Source organism: Hyperolius riggenbachi, chromosome 12 (genome assembly GCF_040937935.1).
Source record: "Hyperolius riggenbachi isolate aHypRig1 chromosome 12, aHypRig1.pri, whole genome shotgun sequence".
NCBI classification, from domain to species: domain Eukaryota; kingdom Metazoa; phylum Chordata; class Amphibia; order Anura; family Hyperoliidae; genus Hyperolius; species Hyperolius riggenbachi.
Window position 1 is genome coordinate 75,913,200 of NC_090657.1, and position 24,999 is coordinate 75,938,198.

Here is a 24,999-nt window from a genome sequence, read left to right on the forward strand (position 1 = left end):
CAACATTTGGTTATTAGACTTTTATTGGACTTTAATCAGTTTTATTCAACCCTGCGTTACTCCCATTCAGCCTAGATCACCTGTTTTCACATTTCATGCATATAGAATTCATGGAAGCTCCTCGTGTATGTTTGCAAATATCTATACCTCTTATCTGTAATGATATCTATATCCCTAATCTGTGATAGCTGTAGCAGTTATTTTCTTTATATACTATGCAGAGAAATTACAATTGCTGTTTCTCATATTCTACATATTTCAGCATTTTTAGTATAATATGTGCAAAACAATCGTGAGGACTGCATGTGTTAAAGAGCAACTGCAGTGAAACTAACATAATGAATAAAATTGCTTAATTTTTTTCAATATTCATTCATAGATTATTTAGTCAGTATTTGCCCATGTAAAATCTTTCCTCCCCCTGATTTACGTTCTGAAATTTTTCACTGGTGGTGATCTGCACGGAATATTCGTTACTGAGAGTTCTATGCACAGAGGGAGATATTGCTTGCTTGGCAGTTGGACAAAGCTGTTATTTCCCACAATGCAACAAGGTTCACAGACAGACAGCAAACTGTCAGGACCATGGTCATGACATCACACAGTTTCACTGCAATATCAGCCAAGAGAAAGTATAGATTTCTTTTGGTAAAGCGGGTATCTGCTACGGATTGGAATAAAGTTCAATCCTTGCTTAAAGTTCCTCTGTAAGTCGCCAGACTATTTTATTACTTTGATAAAAAAAATTTTATTTTTATTTTTTTTATAAATTATGGTAATAAAAACAAATGAGAACAGAAAGAAACAACGCATACAAACACATCAATAGAAATGTTAAAATGTGTTCCCAAAACCACATGTTCTGGTCTTCAAAGTCCGCGTGTTTTTGGAAGCACATATAAACGCGTTACATGTGAATCAGCCCTTACGCATTTAACATTTACTGCCCCATTTTCAAAAAACCCAGCTGTGACGCTGTGTAAATAATAACAGAATAGGAAGATGTGCAAATTATGTAAACTCCACGGTTAGTCAAAATAATACAAAGTCAAAGTCAATAATACAAAGTCAAATGCTGAAGCTGAGAAATATTATTGTTTGTTATGAATTTGCTGACAATAAAGCTGGGACAGAAGCATATTTACCATTGTGTTGCATCAGTTCTTTGTACAACACTATGGAAAAATCAAACTTTGACCCATTGTTAGCTGATAAAGAATCTTCATCTGCTTACCCCTTTAGCTGACTTTTTTTTAGAGGCTTGAAAGTGCACCAGGCCAATTTATTTTAGCACATTTTGTTTTATTTCTTGTTTGTTACATTTTCTTACTAATACTAATTAGTACTGGTCTAATGTGTATTTATGGCCACTTGTCACTAGGGGGCAGCGTGAGATAATAACAGAGGACTTTAGCTTTCAGTTTCTATATTTTCTGCTAGCAAAGAGACATCAAAGCATTCCAAGAATTTACAGCACAATGAGTTCGGCTGGCTGAGGTCAAAAACAGTGTACTTATCTCAAATGAGATAATTCCTTTGAAGCTGCTAATGGATTAAAGGACACTTGGATTTTAGAGGGACATGGTGGCTGATATATTTGTTTCCTTTTAAACAATAGCAGTTACCTGGCATCCTGTTGATCTCTTAGGCTACAGTCATGTCTGAATCACACACCTGATACAAGTATGTGGCTAATCGGACTTCAGTCAGAAATATCTGATTGACATGCATGTTTAGGGTCTATGGCTAGAAGTTTTGGAAACAGAGGATCAGTAGGTTACCCAGGCAGTTTGCATTGTTTTAACCACTTGCCGACCAGGGGTGATTTGCCTGATCTGTGCTGCGTGGGCTCTCCAGCCCGCAGCACAGATCAGTATTATGCCAGGGCGATCAGACTTCCCCCCCTTTTTTCCCCACTAGGGGGATGTCCTGCCGGGGGGGTCTGATCGCCGCCGGCCATCTGCGTTTTGCAGGGGGGGGGGGCTCCTCAAAGCCCCCCTCCGCAGCCATTTCCGCCCTCTGCCTCCTTACCTCCCTCCCTCCCTCCCTCTCTCCGTAATGCGCAGGACGGAGTTCCGTCCTGCGCATTGAAGGATAGGCTTCCGCCTATCAGATGCCGGCGATCCCCGGCCAATCAGAGGCCGGGGATCGCCGATCTGCCCTACGGCGCTGCTGTGCAGCAGCGCCGTATGATGTAAACAGCGGGGATTTCTTCCCCGTCTGTTTACATTTTGCCGGCGAGCCGCGATCGGCGGCTCTCCGGCTGTTCACGGAGACACCCTCCGTGAACTGACATGGAAAGTTTCCATGGTAACCCGCAGACGACCAGTTTACGCCGATCGGCGTTAACTGGTCGTCAAGAGGTTAAAGGAAATAAATATGTCTATAGCCTCCATATCTCTCTCACTTCAGGGTTGCTTTACCAGCTGGAGGTGTCCTCTGTCATATTTTTTCCAGAAATGAGTGGCCTGTACTGCAGGCTGGCCAGTTTAGCACTGAGACTGTGGTGCCATGCTGTTGTAATATGTGCAGTATGCAGTTTGGTACTGTCTTGTAGTGATGGTCGTAATGTGCTAATAACGATTTTGTGAAATTTTGCCTAATTTTCTTAATTATAATTGCGATCATAATGGAAAAATCATAATCATGAAAAATTATGCAAAAATGTTGTATAGTTACGACCATTTACACATTTTTACACTTACTATTGTGTTTTAATCATGTCGGTTTTCGTCATGAAATTTTCCTAGTTACAAAAAATGTCGTAATTATGAGTATTTTTGGGGAGATCGTTCCATGCAAAACACAAAATAATAATAATAATTATTATTATTATTATTATTGATTTATAAAGCGCCAATATATTCCGCTGTACAAAGTAAGAAACGAACATGGGGTACATAATAATACAGACAATGGTGTACACCAATATACAAGATACATAATTAGTGACAAAATACAAAGAATGATACAAAATATAAAATATAGAATTGGTAATGACAGTGATAAAATTAACATGATTAATAAAATCCTATCCTATCCTACTAATATTATAAATGGTAAAGTTCGGATGTTTGCTACTCGATCACGCAAAAATGGCTGAACAGATTTGAATGAAATTTGGCACACACATAGTACACTACTTGGAATAACATACAGGATACTTTTTATTCCCATAACCAAAAAGTGGGCGGAGACAAATACAAATTTCACTGGGAAATGTAAACAGTAGCCATTCAATGGCAGGGTTCTCAAACTTTGCACAGTTGGTCACTGGGTGACTGGGATTAATATTCTGAAAAGTGAGTGGAGCGTACATAAACCAATCAAAATTCACCTATTGATTTTCAAGGAAAATATTTAATTGCTGTCATTCTTGCACTGTTATTGGCACAAACCACAAACCTGGTACAATTGGTCTTTGGGTGACTGGGGTTCAAATTCAGAAAAAGGGGGTGGAGCCACAAACAGCCAATATCTTTTGTTTTATTTCAATGAAAATTATTGATGACAAAGACTGCAAAGCTTACAAACTTGGTCATTAAGTAATTGTGTGTTGGGGTTAGAAAAAGGGGCCGTAGCGAACACCAGCCAAATACGTAACCGGGCAACGCCGGGTCATCAGTGGGCAGAGACAAATACAAATTTCACTGGAAAAATGTAAACTGCAGCCATTTTTACACTATTAATTGTAGGGTTCTCAAACTTTGCACAGTTGGTTACTGGGTGACTGGTATTAATATTCCGAAAATTGGTGGAGCCTACAAATCCAATCAAAATTTACCTATTGATTTTCAAGAGAAATATTTCATTGCTGCCATTCTTGCACTGTTAATGGCACAAGCCTCAAACCTGGTACAGTTGGTCATTGGGTAACTGGGATTAAAAATTCTGAAAAGGGGTGGAGCCACAAACAATCAGATTTGTTTCATTTCAATGCAAATTATTCATGCCAAAAACCGCAAATCTCACAAACTTGGTCAGAGTAATTGTGTGTTAGGGTTAGAAAAAGTGGGCACAGCCAACACCAGCCAAGTACATTCCCAGAAAATGGCAGAGGGCAGAGCAGAGAAAAATACAAGTTCACTGGCAGAATGTAAACTGCTGCCATTCTTACACTGTCAATGGTAAAATACTCAACATTTACACAATTGGTCACTGGGTGATGGATTAATATTCAGAACAGTGGGTGGAGCCTACAAAAGCCAATCAAAATTCACCTATCGATTGTCAAGGGGAAATATTTCATTGCTGCCATTCTTGCACTGTTAACAGCAGAAGCCTCAAACCTGGTACAGTTGGCCTTTTCGTGACCGGGGTTCAAATTCAGAAAAGGAGGTGGAGCCATGCAAATCATTGATGCCAAAGACCGCAACGCTCACAAACTAGGTCATTGAGTAATTGAGTAATTGTATGTTAGGATTAGAAAAAGTGGGCAGAGCCAACACTAGCCAAATACATACCGGGGCAACGCCGGCCGACCAGCTAGTGTATAATAATTTTCAAGACACAAAAGTTGGAGGGAGCCCTGCTCTTGCGAGCTTAGAATCTAAAGGGAATGGGAGGGAAACAAGAGGAGGGGCTGTATACAACAAATATATAGAGGCAGTGTGTTTTAGGATACCTAGTAGGAGTGCAATTTGGTTTTAGGACAGAGGGAAGTGGCCTAAGGTAGCGCATATGCTTGTTGGAATAAATGAGTTTTAGAGAGCGTTTAAAGGTAACAAAGGTTGGTGAGTGACAGATGTGTTGTGGGAGTGCATTCCAGAGGAGGGGTGAAGTACCTGCAAAATCTTGTAAACGTGAATGTGAGGAGGTAATTCTAGAGAAGGACAACAGAAGATCATGTGCAGATTTGAGATTGGGTTGGTATCTGGAAATTACTGAGGATATTTACCGGGTAGAGAGGTTGTGGAGAACTTTGTAGGTTACGCTGGCCATACACTGGCCCGATTTGCCACCGTTTCGACAGCAGATTCGATCACTGGGATCGAATCTGCTGCCAATTGTTCGCGCTACACGCCGAATTTTGATTCATTCCGTCCGATCCCGTCGATCGCGCCGTGCAGAAAATAACCGTCGATCGCCCGTGGGTAAAGAGCGCATCGCTAGCGGCGTTCGAGTGCCCGACGACCGACGCAATAGAGCTCCAATACATTACCTGCTCCGCCGGCGCGAGTCCTGGGTCTCCGTTCTTCATTCTCCGCTCTGGTCTGGTCTGGTCTCCGGCATGCTTCCCTTCTTCCTATCCCGGCAGGAAGTTTAAACAGTAGAGGGCGCTCTACTGTTTAAACTTCCCCCAGACAGGAAGAAGGGAAGCATGCCGGAGACCAGACCAGACCAGAGCGGAGAAGAAGAGCGGAGACCCGGGACTCGCGCCGGCGGAGCAGGTAATGTATGCGGGATGGGGGGAAGCGGCGGCAGCACCACCACAACAGATTGTGATCGGTTTCAGGCTGAAATCGGTTCACAATCTGTTTGCAGTAAAGGTAGCCATACGATCCCTCTCTGATCAGATTCGATCAGATAGGGATCTGTCTGTTGGTCGAATCTGATGGCAAATCGACCAGTGTATGGCTACCTTTAGGGTTAAGAGTTTGAGCTGGATCCTCTGGTTTATTGGTAGCCAGTGAAGAGCTTGACAGAAAGGGGCAGCAGAGGAAGATCAAGAAGAAAGATGAATGAGACGAGCAGCTGAGTTCAATACCGACTGGAGCGGGGCCAGTCTATTAGAAGATAGTTCACAAAGTAGTATGTTACAGAAGTTCAGACGAGATATTATGAGAGCATGTATTAACATTTTAGTCGTGTCTTGAGTGAGAAAAAGTCAGATGCGAGATATGTTTTCGAGTTGGAGATGACAGGAGCTGGTTAGGGAGTGAACATGAGGAATAAAAGAGAGAGATGAGTCAAATATTACCCTCAAGCACCGTGCTTTGGGTACTGAAGTTATGGGAGTGTTATTAACATTTAATGTTACTTCAGCCGGAGAGGTGGACTGAGAGGGTGGAAAAATGATTAGTTCTGTTTTACTCATATTAAGTGTTAAGAAGCAAGAGGACATGAAGGAGGAAATAGCACACAAGCAGTCAGGAACACGTGTGAGGAGGGAGTTAAGGTCTGGGGCCGAGAGGTACAGTTGTATATCGTCTGCATACAGGTGGTATTGAAACCCAAATGAGTTGATTACCGTAAGTCACCAAGACCGTGCATGTAGATGGATTCTTGTCTTACAAGAAATTTTTAAATTACAGATAACACGAAATGAAACTCAAAATTATGATTTAGTGTGAATTAAACGTGAAATTACAACACAAAATTACCAATGACAAATTTTCTGATAATTTTAAATTACAATATATTATGTCGTAATTGCAAATTTCATGTTGTAATTACGAAAATGCAAAATTTCAGCTCATCACTACTGTCTCGCTGAAATAAGAAAGGCCTACCTGAAGATGCATAGCAGCATGTATTGCTTGAAAACCTGTGAAGTAGTGGTGGAGCATTCCTCTATATTCTCCAGTCAGATTGACCACGGTGGACCTGGCAGTACACCAGATCAAACTCTTCAAGCTCGCTTGAAAACCTGCTATATCATTCATTAATCTTGTCTTTCTAGATGTACACGCTTACCATCCCATGTGCACTTACGCACCTCTGTACCATCTCAGATGCTGTTTTTGAAGAGTGTGCTAATAATCGTCAGACAATCTTTCTCTTCTGTACCATGTAGCACTCTGCAACCATGATTTCCGGAAGGAATTTTACATTTTGATTCGTTAGGCCACAAAAGCTTTGCTTACCTGGGGCTTCTTTCAGCCCCTAGAAGTCTCTCTGGTCCCATTCCAGCCGGGTCAGGGTTCCTTACTGGGCTGACAATGGGACCCTGGAGGAAGATGGAACTACAGCAACACAACAGACAGACTTCTAGGGGCTGGAAGAAGCTCCAGGTAAGTAAAGCTTTATGTGCTTTGCTCCCCTTGGGCGTCCTTTAAAGTTATTACCCAAATCAACGTTCATTGGTTTGATGTCAGCATATCTGCTCCACACTAACAACGGATCATCCTCTTGGAAATGAAGAGTTATCTGCTGAACCAATTCAGAACTCCTAAATATTTCCTTTGTCAAAGTGACCCAGAAGTTGCCATATTGCAACACTATGCTCATGCCACCCTATATGAGTACTTTCTAAGTCCACCCTCTACAACTTATATGACACAGTTCCTCTCTTCTCATTGGCCCACCTAGGCTGACCTACCCACTTTCTGGATGCCCCAAAGAGCGCTGTATGGATTGATTCAGGAAAAAATTTTGGTCTGGTTGGACAAATAACCGCTAGAGTACTGAAATTGTTAAGTATCTTTAAATAGTTTGTAATCTCAAGGATGTACTTTATGTACAGTTGCTTTGTACAGTCACAGCAGATTACATAAATATGATGCCATATAACACATTTTTCTGAGCTCCTGTAGAGCAAAACACTATTTTCCTAAGAATGCTGCATGACCTGGCTGTTATTCTCACACCGCAACGTACTTCAGCAGACCCACTCAGCTCTTGTATTTCCAGCTTTCACGCATTCAAATGATGTATAATGAAGGGGATGTTTTTGCCTTGGTACAAAGGTTATCCAGCATTAATAAAAGTATAGCGGATGTTGGTTAAATCCTTATCTGCCTCCTTTTGTGTGCAGTTGTTTGCTAAATATGAGCAATTCTCCATTATTGCCCAGAAGTGCCAGTCACTTGTTCACCTCGTGGGAACGATGAGTTGTGTACAGACAGATTAAAGGTAATCTGTAATAGACCCCCCCACCACCACCACCACCACTTACTAAAGCCTTACTAAAGCCTCTGGATCCTAACGAGGCTTCCCCCGTCCTCCTCTGTCCCTCCTTTCAAGCCCGAAAGGACAGGGGATCCAGAGGCTTTCCTGTACCGAGGTAAGTACCCCCCATCCAAAGGGGTCACTAGGTTTAGTGTCACCTGGTCTGGAAACTCATTGTGTCACCCTCTCTTATTCCACAAACCTCCAACCTCACCAGGCTAAAAAAAAACAATAATACTTTATTTGTAGTAACATACTTGTTGCTGACATTTGTTGAGAATGGGGTTGGGAACCTATTTGCTATAGGAAAAGAGAGAGGAGTTGGAGATTGTTATACTGGTACTGCCCATACTTTGCTATAGGGGGTTGGGTGGGGGAGGCGTACCATGCTGGACACACTTGATATTGGGGCTGGGTGGTTGGATTGGACACCTTTGCTAAGAGGTGAATAGGGGATGTCAAGGTGATCATTACATGGTCCAGGTGGCCTCTGAACTCTGTTAGCTCAACACGGAGCAGCAAGTAGAGAGAAAAGCAGGAGAGAGAAGTACATCAGGCACTAGCCTGGTCTGTATTTACATATCCTTCTCTACTCTCTCTTAGCCTGGAGATTGATGTCACCCCCTCTGCTGGTTACACCTGGTGCGGTCCGCACATACTGCACCCTCCTATTTATGCCACTGCCCCCAGGGGATTTTTTTTAATCTAATTAACTGTATGGTACCTAAGATACAGCTTTTCAAGTCTATGAAGCCTGATTGTAAGCCGGTGCCAAGTCTTGACCGGATTGCTCAAACGGTCCTGGGTCAAACCATGAAAAGAACGATACGGCACACTACTGGCTGCAAAAACGTTGCTGTATATTACGGAACAAGTACACTACATGTTACGGACTGTAGTCATCAGGTGTAAAACACCTGATGAAGGACTACGGTCCATAATATGTAGTGTACTTGTTCCGTAATACTCAGTAACGCTTTTGCAGCCAGTAGTGTGCTGTCTCATTGGATGTGTTTTTTCTTACAGATTTTCTTTAAAGGGTACCCACATAAAAAAAGAAATACGGAAGGTGCCATTGCTGACAAGGGACGGTCAGTGATATGCAAATAATTCCGAGATTATGCAGAATGATGCAAATTATGGACACAAATTTATGCAGCTTGAAAATGGATCAGTCAAATTCCACCTTGGTGGAATTTGATTGGTCTATTTTCAAGCTGCACAAATTTGTATTCAGAATTTGTGTAGAAAAGTATGAAACTGAACTTTTCATAAAGTACAACAGATAGCAAAAGGACAGTCCTTGTTCCATAAAATTTAAAGTTGTCATGATAAAGTGCATGTAGTGAAGACACCCTGACGCACGTTTCTCGCCTTCATAAGGGCTTCTTCAGAGGAAAGAAAGCTTGCTGTAACGGGTCTGTGACAACAGTCGTATAAGTCAATGTACCACGGTAACACATGCAGTATGCTGAGAGTAATGTCATGTAATTCTGTGGGTGTAAAACCATCAAATATGTTTCTGCAATGGTATAAAGAGCCGCCCTAAGCGTTCCCATTTGGATGCGTGTCTCTGTTGAAAATTCTATTGGCCATGTGCCAAGGCCGAGGCCGAGAAATGTGCGTCAGGCTGTTTATCTTATTTGCATACACTTTATTGTAAAGACTTTATATTTTGTGGAGCAAGGACCGTCCTTGAGCTATTTATTGTATTTTTTCTAAAAATAAATGTTTTACATTTTGTACCTACTATTGGCCATGAAACCCTTTTTTCTGTGCTATGCTTATGTTGTATGCTCATATTTACTGAGGGGTGGCCTTCTTTGTACACTATTAAACCTACTATATTCAGTCCAAATTCAACAAGGTAAATTCTCAAAGCAATCATGTGTAAATTATTAGTACTGTTTTTGTAACTGAATATTCAAAGTCTATTATGTAGCTGTGCTGCGCACCTATCCAAACAGACCTAATGAAATCTGAAGTCCTATAAAACGTTAAAGAAGAAGTCATGTTTGTCTATAGCAGGGGTAGGGAACCTTTTTGGCTGAGAGAACCATAAACACGACATATTTTAAAATGTAATTCGGTGAGAGACATACAATAACTAAATACAAGGAAATGTGTGCATTTTATGCAAAACCAACACTTTAAAGTGCAATAAGTGTCTGAATTCTTTTTAATAACGTTGTTATGCTGTTGCTAACGGTTAGCAACTGCATATCAACATTATTAAAAATAATTCAGAGACTTATTGTTACCTAATGCAGCAATGTTTCACCAGAAATTAATCGTAAAGTGGGCAGCATTTTACCAGAAATTAATCATAAAGTGGGCAGCATTTCACCATAAAACAATCGTAAAGTGAGCAGCATTTCGCCATAAAATAGTCATAAAGTGGGGAGCATTTCGGCACAAAATAATCGTAAAGTGGGCAGCAGTGACCAGAAAATAATCACAAAGTGGGCAGCAGTGACCAGAAAATAATGGGAGCGGCAGGTTAGGGTGTGAAGAGGTAGGTCAAGGTGCTGGGTGGGCAGGTAATATTGCTTGCTGGGGGGGGGGGGGGGGTAGCGAGGTGCTGGGTGGGCAGTGTGCAGGGTGGGTAGGTGATATTGCTTGGTGGGGGGGGGGGGGTAAACAGGTGAGGTGCTGGGTGGGTAGGTGATATTGCTTGGTGGGTGGTGGGGGAAACAGGTGAGGTGCTGGGTGGGTAGGTGATATTGCTTGGTGGGTGGTGGTGGGTAAACAGGTAAGCTGCTGGGTGGGTAGGCGCTATTGCTTGGTGGGTGGTGGTGGGGAAACAGGTGAGGTGCTGGGTGGGTAGGCGATATTGCTTGGTGGGTGGTGGTGGTGGGGGAAACAGGTGAGGTGCTGGACAGGCAGCTGATATTGCTTGGTGGGTGGTGGTGGGGAAACTGGTGAGGTGCTGGATGGATAGGCGATATTGCTTGGTGGGTGGGGAAACAGGTGAGGTGCTGGAAAGGCAGCTGATATTGCTTGGTGGGTGGGGGGGGAAACAGGTGAGGTGCTGGGTGGGTAGGGGATATTGCTTGGTGGGTGGTGGTGGGGAAACAGGTGAGGTGCTGGGTGGGTAGGGGATATTGCTTGGTGGGTGGTGGTGGGGAAACAGGTGAGGTGCTGGGTGGGTAGGTGATATTGCTTGGTGGGTGGTGGTGGGGAAGCAGGTGAGGTGCTGGACAGGCAGCTGATATTGCTTGGTGGGTGGTGGGGAAACAGGTGAGGTGCTGGGTGGGTAGGCGATATTGCTTGGTGGGTGGTGGTGGGGAAGCAGGTGAGGTGCTGGGTGGGTAGGTGATATTGGTTGGTGGGTGGTGGTGGGGAAACAGGTGAGGTGCTGGGTGGGTAGGTGATATTACTTGGTTAAACAGGTGAGGTGCTGGGTGGGTAGGTGATATTGCATGGTGGGTGGTGGGGGGGAAACAGGTGAGGTGCTGGACAGGCAGCTGATATTGCTTGGTGGGTGGCTGTGTGGGGGGAAACAGGTGAGGTGCTGGGTGGCAGGCTTTATAATGCTAACACTCACCAGCTTCCAGTCACCTTCACCGCAGAGTTCCACAGCGCGGGCTCGGCTGACGTAATCACTGGCCGCAACTCACTCAGGCCTCCAGTCCCTGCATGCCGCGTCACCATGGGGGCGGAGCTACAGTACGCTGGCCGCGGCGGCTGGAGGAGGCGGCGCTCAGCACGCATGTGAGGGAAGGCGGGAGGCAGACATGTAAATGAAGGCCGGGCAAGGAGGAGGCGGCGGCGCACACTGAATTTAAAAGTAAACAAAGTCTCTCTGGCCGCTCCGTCACACGTGTTTTAGCGAGCCAGAGAGCCATATGTGGGGAGCAAAAGAGCCATATATGGCTCGCGAGCCATAGGTTCCCGACCCCTGGTCTATAGCGTCGCTGGGTTTTTAAAAAGTTTGCGTCGTGAAGTCACTTCCGCATACCCGAAGCAGGAAGTGACCGCAAGCCCTGAAGACCTGTTTTTGGTGATGCGGTGCGAGGAGCCTGACACACCGCATCACTATTAACAATTTACAGTATTAAACCAGCCTGAAGGTCACTAACCCATGAACTAGTGCTACTAAACTGAGCATACATGAGTTCCAAACATGAACGCTTTTACTGGGCATGTGCAATTCAGATCTCAAGCCTGCCCAGTGTGTGTTTGCTTGAGCACAGCTATGGGCAGGTCTGGGAAAGAGGATTTGACCTCCCCAACAATAGAATATCAAAACCAGGCAGAATGTGGAGCAGGATAACTTAAAGGCAATGAGAAGCAACAAATGGTTCTCCATACTATATTTGACTTTCAAGTTTTATTTCGCTTTACGCCTCGTTCACATCAAATCAAATCAAAGATAGCTTTATTGGCATGACCAAGATTCATTTCAGGTATTGCCAAAGCAGGGGGAAATAGGGGACATGGGAGGGGGTGGGGTAGGGGGACAATGGCTAAGCAGTCTGTGGACATTTTTTAGGTTTACAGTTCCGTTATGCTCCTCTCAGTCTCAGGGCCGTATCTCTTAAGAGGCACCCGTGGGCCGGTGCCATGGGCGGCCCCTCGGGGGGGGGCGCCCATCTAATGCCTATTCATTTTTTTTTTTTTTTAATTATTATTATTATTATTATTATTTTTTATATAAAAAGAAATGCGGGGTGCGGGGCAGGACAGGTGTCGAGAGCGCGCACACAATGAGGGGGACCTGCTCCCCCCCTCCAGCAGTGGTAGCGGCCGACCAGGGAGATTTCCCGACGCTGGAGGAAGACTCTGCATGCCGCTGGCTGGTCTGAGCAGTGACATCACTAGACCAGGCAGCGGCATGCAGAGATGAGATTCCCTCGCGCGCCGGGAAGAAGAGGTACGATGTTCTCTGGCCGCTGCCCCTGGACTCGTCTCTGGCTGCAGTGCACAGTGCACTGACTGGAAGGGGGAGCAGGAGCTCCAGGTGAGGGAAGGGGGGGGGGACTTCCCCGTTACTCTGTGCCTGTTCGTTCCACCTTCCAGGCTACCTAAAATGGGGGACACTTATATATCTACTACCTAACTGGGGGACACCTATATACCTATTACCTAAACTGGGGGACACCTATATACCTATTACCTAAACTGGGGGACAGCTATATACCTATTACCTAAACTGGGGGACACCTCTATACCTATTACCTAAACTGGGGGACACCTCTATACCTATTACCTAAACTGGGGGACCCCTATATAACTATTACCTAAACTGGGGGACCCCTATATACCTACTACGTAAACTGGGGGACACCTATATACCTATTACCTAAACTGGGGGACACCTATATACCCATTACCTAAACTGGGGGACATCTTTATACCCATTACCTAAACTGGGGGACACCTATATACCTACTACCTAAACTGGGGGACACCTATATATCTACTACCTAAACTGGGGGACACCTAAATACCTACTACCTAAACTGGGGGACACCTACATACCGACTTCCTAAACTGGGGGACACCTATATATTTACTACCTAAACTGGGGGGCACCTATATACTACCTTCCTAAACTGGGGGGACACCTATATACCTTTTTCCTAAACTGGGGACACCTATTATTTTGTGGTGTTATGCAGCCCTCTGTGCGATTTTCTGCTGAAATGCTGCCCACATTGCGATTATTTTCTGGTGAAATGCTGCCCACTGTACGATTATTTTGTGATGAAATGCTGCCCAGGGTGCGATTATTTTCTGGTGAAATGTTAGCCAGGGTACGATTATTTTCTGGTGAAATGCTGTCCACTGTACAATTATTTTCTGATAAAATGCTGCCAGGGTGCGATTATTTTTTGGTGAAATGCTGCCCACTGTACGATTATTATCTGGTGAAATGCTGCACTCATTGCGATTATTCTCTGGTGAAATGCTGCACTCATTGAGATTATTCTCTGGTGAAATGCTGCCCACTGTATGATTATTATCTGGTGCATGTTGCTGAAATGTTGTACTCATTGTGTTTATTTTCTGCTGAAATGTTGTACTCATTGCATTTATCTTCTGCTGAAATGTTGCACTCATTGCGTTTATTTTCTGCTGAAATGTTGCACTCATTGCATTTATTTTCTGCTGAAATGTTGTACTCATCGCAATTATTTTATGGTAAAATGTTGCCCACATTGCGATTATTTTATGGTGAAACATTGCTGTATTACAATTATTTTATAGTGAAACGCTGCCCCATTACAATTATTTTATAGTGAAACGCTGCCCCATTACAATTATTTTATAGTGAAACGCTGCCCCATTACAATCATTTGGCACCTATGGGGGGGGGGGGGCCCATGCAAATTTTCGCAAGAGGGCCCAGTGATTTCTAGTTACGCCCCTGACTACTACCTAAACTGGGGATACCTATAGACTTGGCTATCTATACTGGGGACACCTATAGTATGTCTATATTGGGGAAACCTATAGACCTGGCTACTTTATACTGATACTAATTATCTAGCGCCAACATATTACGCAGCTCTGTACAGAGTATGTATTGTCTTGTCACTAACTGTCCCACAGAGGGGCTCACAATATAATCCCTACCATAGTCATATGTGTATGTTTGTATCGTAGTCTAGGGCCAATTTTTAGGGGGAAGACAATTAACTTATCTGTATCGTATGGTATTGGGATGTGGGAGGAAACCGGAGTGTCTGAAGGAAACCCACACAGACAAAGGGAGAACATACAAACTCCTTGCAGATGTTGACCTGGCTGGGATTCAAACTGGGAACCCAGCGCTGCAATGCGAGAGCGCTAACCACTACGCCACCATGCTGCCATACTACTGTACTATATTGTACTGCAGTCTGCCATCTTCAGCAGTACTTCACAGAGTACGTAGTCATGTCACTGACTATCCTCTGAGGAGCTTACAATCTAATCCTGCCATAGTCTAATGTCCTACCATATTATTATGTAGTTATATAGCATCCTCGACTCCAACTCCGACTCCACTGCCCTGCTGGCATCTTCTGCAGCACTTTGCAGAGAACATAGTCATGTTACAGACTTTTCTCAGGGGAGCTCACATTCTAATACCTACCACTATTTTGTGCGAGAGAACACTGGCTAATAATAATTTACTCATACCCGGGGAGAAAACATGGCCCCACCGACTTTGGGCTGCACTCTTACTAGGAAATTTGAATTGGCCACACCCACTGTAGGTTATGGACACGCCCACTGTATTCTGTGGCCACGCCCATTTTTCGCTGCGCTTCGCGCGCCGCCAACGCCCTCCCGGGGGGGGGGGGGGGGGGGCATAGGGTTGGGGTGCCTAGGGGAGCCCAAACCCTAAATACAGCCCTGCTCAGTCTGTGGCATGCTGTGACAGTGTGCAGCGATTGTCACTGTGGATTCCTCTTCTCCCAGTAGGATATGTTTTTCGCTCATCTTCTAGTGTGAGAAAGTCTGGGAATAATTCCAACAATTTCTTAAAGTAAGTGTCCCTGGTTGCAGTATATTTGGGGCAGTGCAATAGGAAGGGTCTTCTGCTCACAGTGTTGGCATAGTCTCTCCTCCCTGGGTTGGTACATCTGTCTGTGTCTCCGAGACTCTATTTCGAAGTTGTGAGCACTCAATCTGTAGACACTCAGGATTTTCCTCCCTTGAGAGTTTTGTAGCTTTTCCAGGTATGGGGCCATTTTATATTCTCTTTGTAGAGACTGGTATATGGCTAGCTTTTGTGACTGTTTTATTTCATGCCTCCATTTTTCCACATAGTCTTCTTTGCTCTTAGCTGTGGTGTGTTTTATCTGGACTTTTGCTATGACCTGTGGGTCGGGGGTTGGATGGAGTATAGAGCTGACCACGACTCTCAGTGCACACTGCTTTTCTTGGTCTTCATTGTGCAGCATGGCTTTTTCTGTATCTCAAGCAGTAATGGGAATCTCCCCAGCTCACCTCAGCAGCAGGGCCGGATTTCTGCAAAGGCCACAAAGGTCACGGCCTAGGGCGGGAAAAAAATCAGAAGGATAAAAGGGCGGCAGGACCTGAGAGAGATAAGAGGTTGCATGTCAAAATAAATCATTTCTCCTGCTCCAAAGCGCCCCGGCTTTGCTGCACACACACAGTCAGAATTCCAGAGCTCCGTGTATTTTCCTTACTTCGTGGTGTGCGATGAGACAGTGCTATCTACTGAACATACAAGCTTCAGTTTATTGCCAGGGGTGAGAGAAACATGGATCACAATGTAGACAATTTCTGATCCAGTAAAAGTAAACATTTTAACAGAATTATTTCCACTTTACAACTCAAGCTGGGCTAAACAATGTATTGCTGGTCAGATTCACTTGAGCCATTCCTTCTCTCTCCCCCTGGATTGTAAATCTTAAACAGATAAGGGTTTTTTTTCCTTAGAGAGATTTATGGCAGCCCCTTCTAAGCTAAATCTTAACCCCTTGCTGGCTCATTTTAAAGGCAGCAGTAGTCTAGTATGAGATAGACAACTTCTCTATAATTATAATTACAAATGTACTGTTGTATACTTTTGTATTGTTACATTCTGTTTTGTATACCAAAAGTAATAACATACACTAAAAATTAAAAAAAAATATATTTGTACCGTGTTGGCAAACAGTAAAAAAACACCTGTGAAAGAATCAGTACAATAAATACTATAAAATAAATGCAACAGATCTGTGATTACAGAAGAGCAGAGAGGGAGATGAATGCCGCTCTGCTACTTTGCGCCTGGTACACACCATGCAATTTGCTATCAGATAGATGGGTTCAAATTGATTATTTCTGACAGGTCTAATCTGATTTCTGATCATTTTTCTAATCGACTTTGTATAAGTGATCGGAAAATCGATTCAACCTATCTATCTGGTGCGTACCAGGCATTAGGGACTCACTGCTCTAACAGGAAAAACAATCATTCATCATTTTTCAGAGAGAAAACATTCATAGGTATCCTGCAAACAAGTGATCGTTAAGGCTCATACACATATCAGACTATAGTCTTTGGAAAAAGAAAGATCACAGTCCAATCTTACCCCCTTCCATGTAGTATGAGAGCCACACCTACACAGTCTATTCTATGGAGCTGCACTCCCCATCAGACAGAGATCTTACCACCCTTCATGTAGTATGAGAGCCATACCTTCACAGTCTTTTCTATGGAGCTGAACTCCCCATCAGAAAAAATCTTTGCAAGATTCTGCACACACAGATGCTGTACAGACACAAAAGATCAGTATCTGCAAAAGATCTGTTCCTGCCACAGATCTGTTCCTGCAAATTGCATTCATAGTCTATGAGATCTGCAGATTATCATACACACCTTGTTTAACTGACATTCATCTGCAGATCAGACAATCATCTGCAGATCTGAAAATCCATCCTGGTGGATCGGATCTGCAGATGAATGTCTGTTAAACAAGGTGTGTATGATGATCTGCAGATATCATAGACTATGAATGCATTTTGCAGGAACAGATCTTTTGCAGATACTGATCTTTTGAATGTGTACAGCATCTTTGTGTGCAGCATCTTGCAAAGATTTCTGTCTGATGGGGAGTTCAGCTCCATAGAATAGACTGTGTAGGTATAGCTCTCATACTACATGGAAGGGGGTAAAATTGGTCTGTGATCTTTCATTTTCCTAAAGGCTCATACACACATCAGACCACAGTCTTTGGAAAATGAAAGATCACAGACCAATTTTACCCCCTTCCATGTAGTATGAGAGCCATACCTACACAGTCTATTCTATGGAGCTGAACTCCCCATCAGATAAAAATCTTTGCAAGATGCTGAACACGTTCAAAAGATCAATATCTGCAAAAGATCTGTTCCTGCAAAAGATCCGTTCCTGCAAAATGCATTCATAGTCTTTGATATCTGCAGATCCTCATACACACCTTGTTTAACAGACAATTATCTGCAGATCAGACAATCATCTGCAGATCTGAAGATCCATCCTGGTGGATCTGATCTGTAGATGAATGTTTGTTAAACAAGGTGTGTATGAGGATCTGCAGATATCATAGACTATGAATGCATTTTGCAGAAACGGATCTTTTGCAGGAACAGATCTTTTGCAGATACTGATCTGTTGCATGTGTACAGCATCTTTGTGTGCAGCATCTTGCAAAGATTTCTGTCTGATGGGGAGTTCAGCTCCATAGAATAGACTGTAGGTATGGCTCTCATACTACATGGAAGGGGGTAAAATTGGTCTGTGATCTTTCATTTTCCTAAAGGCTCATACACACATCAGACCACAGTCTTTGGAAAATGAAAGATCACAGACCAATTTTACCCCCTTCCATGGAGTCCGAGAGCCATACCTACACAGTCTATTCTATGGAGCTGAACTCCCCATCAGATAAAAATCTTTGCAAGATGCTGAACACGTTCAAAAGATCAATATCTGCAAAAGATCTGTTCCTGCAAAAGATCCGTTCCTGCAAAATGCATTCATAGTCTAGGATATCTGCAGATCCTCATACACACCTTGTTTAACAGACAATTATCTGCAGATCATCAGACAATCATCTGCAGATCTGAAGATCCATCCTGGTGGATCTGATCTGCAGATGAATGTTTGTTAAACAAGGTGTGTATGAGGATCTGCAGATATCATAGACTATGAATGCATTTTGCAGAAACTGATCTTTTGCAGGAACAGATCTTTTGCAGATACTGATCTGTTGCATGTGTACAGCATCTTTGTGTGCAGCATCTTGCAAAGATGTCTGTCTGATGGGGAGTTCAGCTCCATAGAATAGACTGTGTAGAGTATGGCTCTCATACTACAGGGAAGGGGGTAAAATTGGTCTGTGATCCTTCAGTTTCCAAAGACTATGGTCTGATGTGTGTATGCACCCTGAGTGTGTGTGTGTGTGTGTGGGGGGGGGGGGGGGGGGGGGGTTGGTGGTACCGGGCCTAGGGCACTGGGAAGTCCAAATCCGGCCCTGCTCAGCAGGCATTGTTTGAGGTACTCCAATGGACATTGAGAAGGTGTTTGCAGAACTCAAGGCGGAATATTTCTGTTGGGCTGGATTCCCATTTTGATTGGTCTGGGTAGGTGGTGGGGCCCCATACTTCACTTCCATACAGTAGAATTGGGGTGATGACACTCAAATACTTTCAGCCAGACCTTTACTGGTGGTTTGATGTGGTACAGTTCTTTCCTGATGGCATAGAATGTTCAGCATGCTTTGGCTTTTAGGGCCTCCATGGCTGACTTAAGGCTTCCTGATTGGTTGATTTCCAGACCAAGGTAGGTATATTTATCAGTTCTGCTGATTTCACAGTCATTGAGTATAAAGGATGGGCTCTGGGCTGACTTGTTTTTCCTCTGGAACACCATGGTTTTGGTTTTCTTTAGATTAATGGGGAGTGCCCATGTTGTGCTAAATTTCTCCAGGATTTCTAGGCTGTCTTGTAGACCTTCTTTAGTTGGTGATAGCAGTAAGAGGTCATCTGCATACAGTAAGAATTTCACTGTTGTGTCATGCAGGGTAAGTCCTGGTGCTGGTGAAGCCTCTAGGGCTGAGGCTAATTTGTTGATGTATATGTTGAAAAGTATTGGACTCAGGCTGCAACCCTGTCTTACCCCCCGACCCTGGAGGAAAAAAGGTGTTCTTTTCCCATTTACTTTCACACTGCACTTGTTCCTAGTGTATGAGCTCTTTATGACATCATATCTTTTCCCTCCTATTCTGCTCTCTAGGAGTCTCAGGAACAAACCTGGATGCCACACTGAGTCAAAAGCCTTTTTAGGGCCCTTTTCCACTAGCAATCGCTAGCGTTCACGCTGAACGCTAGTGATTGCTGAATCGCAATTACCGGCGATTCCCCGACGTTGGCGGCCGCGATTTTGCTATGCTATGCACTGCATAGCAAAATCGCGGCAATTATCGCTCCGCCGCGCGTTCGCGTTCCCGGCAAAAACGAATCGCGGTAGTGGAAATGACCTACCGCGATTCCTATGTTAAAAAGCAAACCGTAGCGATTGTAAAATCGCTAGCGGTTTGCGTTTTTGCGATTCAGCCAGCGCAAACGCGCTGGTGGAAAAGGGCCCTTAAAGTCCACAAAGCAGGCAAATATTTTTCCCTTTCTTTGTCTGTGTACATGGTGCTTGATAAGGGTGTGCAGGGTGTAGATGTGGTCGGTGGTGCGAGGGTTTGGCATAAAACCTGCTTGGCTCTTACTGATAACGTGCTGTGTGAGAAAGGTGAGGATTCTCTTATTCAGGATGCTGTTGAACAGTTTTCCCAGTGTGCTGCTCACACAGATGCCTCTGTAGTTGGCTGGGTCATAGTGATCTCCACTCTTGTAAATGGGTGTTATGAGTCCTTCATTCCAGACTTCAGGGAAGTAACCGGCGTACAGGACCAGGTTGAATAGTTTCCATTGTGGACGGCCAGCGGGGACAACGAAGAGGACAAGGGCTATGGACTGAAATGCTGCTCGGGGCTGGAAGAGGGCCTACATGAGTAAAAAATAGATTTTGATCGTAGAATCTGAAGGCAGGCAACAGATCAGAGATCTGTTGCCTGCCCATATACCACAGGACAATTACCGATCGATAATATGAAATCTTATAAGTTATTGGCCTTGTGACACTGCATCTGCCCCCCTATTTTTATTGTGCCCGCCTGCCTATGCATTAAAATACTTTATCTGTCCACTGTTGCCTGCTGCAGCGCACATCCATATTCCGCATTGGCACCCCATGTGGCTGCAAGCATATGGGGGCAATGTGTGACATCACACACGCACCATGTGCTATACACCGGCAGCGAGTGGGGGTGTGAATGCTAAAGACTGATGGGCACTGCGGCCAGCAATAGTGGACAGGTGAAGTATTTTAAGGCATGGGTGGGAACAGCTCCAGGGATTCCATTGCGTTTGATGCTTAGCCCGACATTGCATACCGTTTCCACCGTGCACCCATTCAACCAAAACAGCCAAAGATTCCCCAGCATGTCCAATCCATACAGTCAGGGACGGATTTGTACTTTTCACTGCCCTAGACCAGCAGTCAATGAACTGCCCCCCTCCTTCCCCCAGCACACAATATCATATTACCGATTGTTAGCTCCACTGAAGACAGTCAGTGACATGTCTAAAGGGCTGCAGAAGATGTCAGTGCTATATAAATACCTAATAATAATAATATGGTAGGACATTATGCTTGGCATACATGGTTAGATACTTCTTATCAATCGAGCCACTGATGGCTCGATTGGCTCGATTGATAAGAACCAACCTGTCTGATACCCCGCCGGATCGATACTGCGCTCGATACCAGCGGGGAGAACAATGGAAAGAAACGAGCGGCTGATTAGCAGCGCCCGCGGGGACCGATCCGCGCGGACGAGTCGGTATAGTTGCCACTGTAAAGAGTTGCAAATTGTAGAAGGATTGGAGATCATCATCAAATTCAACATGCAAATTCAGGTTCTATAGAAAGTAAAATTTGCAGGGACAGAATAGGAACCCTGTAGGAGCTAATCAAATCCAGGAATAGCTAATGAACCCAGCAGCTTGATTAATACATCGTGTGCAAGCTAACTAATAATCTTGAAGAACTCCAGAACTTTATCAGCCCTGCAAAGTTCTTTCCCCTTACTGCCTGTGATCAGTAGGTAAAGAAATTGGTTCTCCTTCCCATTAACACAAACAGCAGTAAAAACCCAATAAAGGTTATAGCATCTTCTCTTTACTACTGAACCCCCCCCCCCCCCCCCCCCCATGGGAAAATAAAAACCAACAGAAAACGGAAATACATACAGAATGACATACAGCATTCGAATCAAGTGTAAAAAGCAGCTAGTCAGAACTGAATGCAATTTCTATCTGCAGAGTTTATAAAAGCTCTTGAACAGGGAACAAGAACAGCACACAAGAAAGTGTGCCAGGCAGAAGCCGGAGGCAGCTGAGCTGGAGTGAGACATTCCTCCTGGAAGTGTGGGAAGGAGATTGCTCAGCACTGGAGACATTCCACACCTCAATACGTGGCAGTGCAATGCATTAGCGCAGACGGTGCAATCGGAACGCAACGTGTACGTTCTCACGCCATCTGCCCCGCTATGTGCTGAATGGGTCAGCGCTGCAATTCCAGAAAAATGCATGCAGCAGTGTGATAGTGCATCGCAATGCTGCACAGCGCATATGATGGGAATGGTAGAAAGTGCTGTCTATGCCCTTCTAGCGTTCTTGCGTGTCACACACTATACGCGCTGCCAAAATGTGCACGGCAGAGCATATAGTGGGAACGAGGCCTTAGATACCATGTAATATTTCTAGCACCTGATTATTTTCCTGCTATCAAATTGTTGTAATATAGTTGGTGAATAGTTGGTCTTGTCAGTGGCGTAGCTAAGGAGCTGTGGGCCCCGATGCAAGTTTTACAATGGGGCCCCCCTAGCACTCTATACATAACAATTGATACGGTGCACCAAAACCTGCCAATGGCAACCACAGTGTCAGAGGTGCAAGAAGGAGAGGGGAACAGTTTGTTAATGATTACCACTATTCAAAGTATCTATAGAAGTGATTATTATGAGCACAGGACCAATAGAGAGCTAATACTGTAGTTGAGGGAGGGCCCTTCGGGGCCCCTCTGGCCCAAGGGCCCCGATGCGGTCGCTACCTCTGCACCCCCTATTGCTACGCCCCTGGGTCTTGTGGAGTGGACTACGAGTCTGTATCCTCTCACTTTCTACTGTAATGAATGAATGGTGGCATATGTAGTCTGACATCTCTTGTTCTTCCTACTATAGGTTTCGTGTAATCACACCTGATTCACCATCTATCTGTATCCAGATGAAGAGAAAGTGAACTGTAGTGGAGTTTGGCAAGCAAGTTTGTTAAGTTCTAGGTAGATAAAAGAAAGTGCATTGAATATATTCACACTATTTGCTGAGTGAATTACTACAGTACTTTGTACTCTTAAGCCCCCTTGATGCGTCGGAAGGCTAATATAATTAACAATATTCTACTATTGGGCCACAGGTAATACAATGGTAAAATAACGGTGATTTTTACTGATATTTTACTATCATTATACCTAACCTTATTTTCATTTGAACCCTCCCTCATTCGATGCCTAACCCTAACCTCTAGTTAGCTGCAATTACTATTGTGGTCTATGCGCCACCCATTTTACCAAGCTGCCACCAGCACCATACTTACCTGCTTCGTGACGGACAGCCATAGTGTGAGAGAGGCAGGGCCGGATTTACAGCTCGGGAGCCTATAGGCACATAAGCTCTGGCGCCCTAAACCCCACCACTTAGCAGAGGCCACACCTCTTCAAGCCATGCCCTCCAGCCAGCCTGATGTGCCCCATTAAGCAGCCCCCTAACCAGATGTGCCCCGATTTCCACCTCCCCTTATAGCCAGATGTGCCCCCCTTTTCTCCTCCCTTAATAGCCAGATGTGCCCCCCCCCCCCCTCCCAAACTAGTACAAGTAGCCTCCCCTCTCCATTGCCAGTGAGTCTCTTCATATACTGTTGTGACGGTTCCGAGACCACAGAGCCCAGAGACACAGTGTATAGCGGCAGATTAAACAAAACCCGACTGGCGGGGCATTTATTGGTCACACAGTTCACACAAAAAATTCACAATATTACTATATAATCCACAAAGGAGTGTCCGATTCCCCCTACCAAGCAGTCACAATTCCCAGCTTCGCATGCAAAGCAACATAAGTCCCAAAGTTCCAGTAACTCCACCAATAGAAGGTGCCCAAGAGGTGCACAACAGATCCCAACAGTCCCAATAGATGCAAGTCTCATCAGTCCCAATATCCAGTAGACATCCGACAAGTCTACACGACCAAATGCAGGTGAGATACACCAGTCCACAGTCCAGCGCCTCAGGACACTAAGTTCAGCACATCCTATCTGTGTCCTGGCCGCATGGGGAATTCTCCTGGCTCACAACAGATCCTGGGAGCTGCTCTCCCTTCCCCAGACACAATCCAACTCCTTTCCATGAGGTACAAACATGAAACCAGCTCTGCTCTCAGGTGCCTTGCTGTCTGCCTCCTGTGGAGAGCCAACCACTCAGCAGCCTAAATAGTGAATGGCCTTAGGCTGATAAGGTGTATCTCTGATGTCTCCAGAGCTTGGGGGAAAGGTGAGTTTTCTATGGGACAACAAATACAGTACTGTACATTAGAGTCTGCAGTTCTAATCCAATCATCCATTGTCACACTGTACATTAACACTCTGCAGAGGGAGGGAGAGAAGAAGAGCACTTGGGGCAGCCAGTGAGTTGCCTTTCATACATGGGCCGCCTATAGACACTAGCCTACAATGCCTATTAGTAAATCTGGCCCTGGGGAGAGGTGTAAACAGGAGAGGGAAACAGTTTGTTAATGATAATTGCTACTCAAAGCACATAGAGAGGTTATCATTACCAGCAAAGCACCAATGATAAGCTAATACAGCAACTGGAGGAGAGCCTCATATCATAGCTCCCAACTGTCCCTCTTTGGGAACCAAGTCCCTCTTTCTCCCTCATTTGCCCCTCTTTCGGGAGTGATTTACCGATCTATGTACATATATGTGTTTTTCTACTGAAAAAAGTGTTTAACTAACTCTACTCAAACTTTATTACCCTCATTTAAATTGATATGGTTCTTATTTTTGAATGTTAAAATGAAGGAAAACTAATGATGATAGAAAGGACCAGTGTGGTTTGAATGAGAAAACTACATATTTTGCATCGGAAATTTTTTGTGATATGCATGGCGAGGGGTGTGGTGGGGGCGTGGTTAGAGGTGTGGTATGGGGCGTGCAACGTTACACAACGGGCGCGAATGAGACTTGATGCGATCGTGGTTACTGTTGCGGGAGTTGTTGGAGAGCTTAAAGATCTAATCCACTGTGATGGTCTTTACGGTCGCGCGACGCTAAGTGACGTTCGTGTGATTGTGCACCGATACGTCGCAAGATCACACAATCGACTGCTCGTCGCTTAAAAATTGCAAGTTGGGTACGGGCCTTTACTCTGCACCTACTCTATCATTGAGGACATCCCTGTATTATGACTTTTTTTTACTACTAGTTTTACTAGTCTCTACTATCATACTCAGTGGCTCCTGGTTTGGCCTTTATCCACGTCTGCAATGAAAAACCACTTGTTGTACTAGAGTAGGAATA

The 24,999-nt window shown here is 44.4% G+C and overlaps 1 protein-coding gene across 3 annotated transcripts in view; it reads left to right on the top strand.

Annotated features, from left to right (window-relative positions):
* The window catches only part of TP53INP2 (tumor protein p53 inducible nuclear protein 2), a 340,314-nt gene that overhangs the window by 100,848 nt on the left and 214,467 nt on the right, over nucleotides 1-24,999 (top strand). For 2 of the 3 annotated variants that reach the window (XM_068264215.1, XM_068264219.1), the window contains exon 3: nucleotides 22,611-22,708. The exons of the other annotated variant lie outside the window; for it this stretch is intronic. The gene's annotated coding sequence lies outside the window, so the exon portion shown is untranslated. The remainder of the gene's footprint in view (nucleotides 1-22,610; nucleotides 22,709-24,999) is intronic. 3 annotated transcript variants of the gene reach the window in all.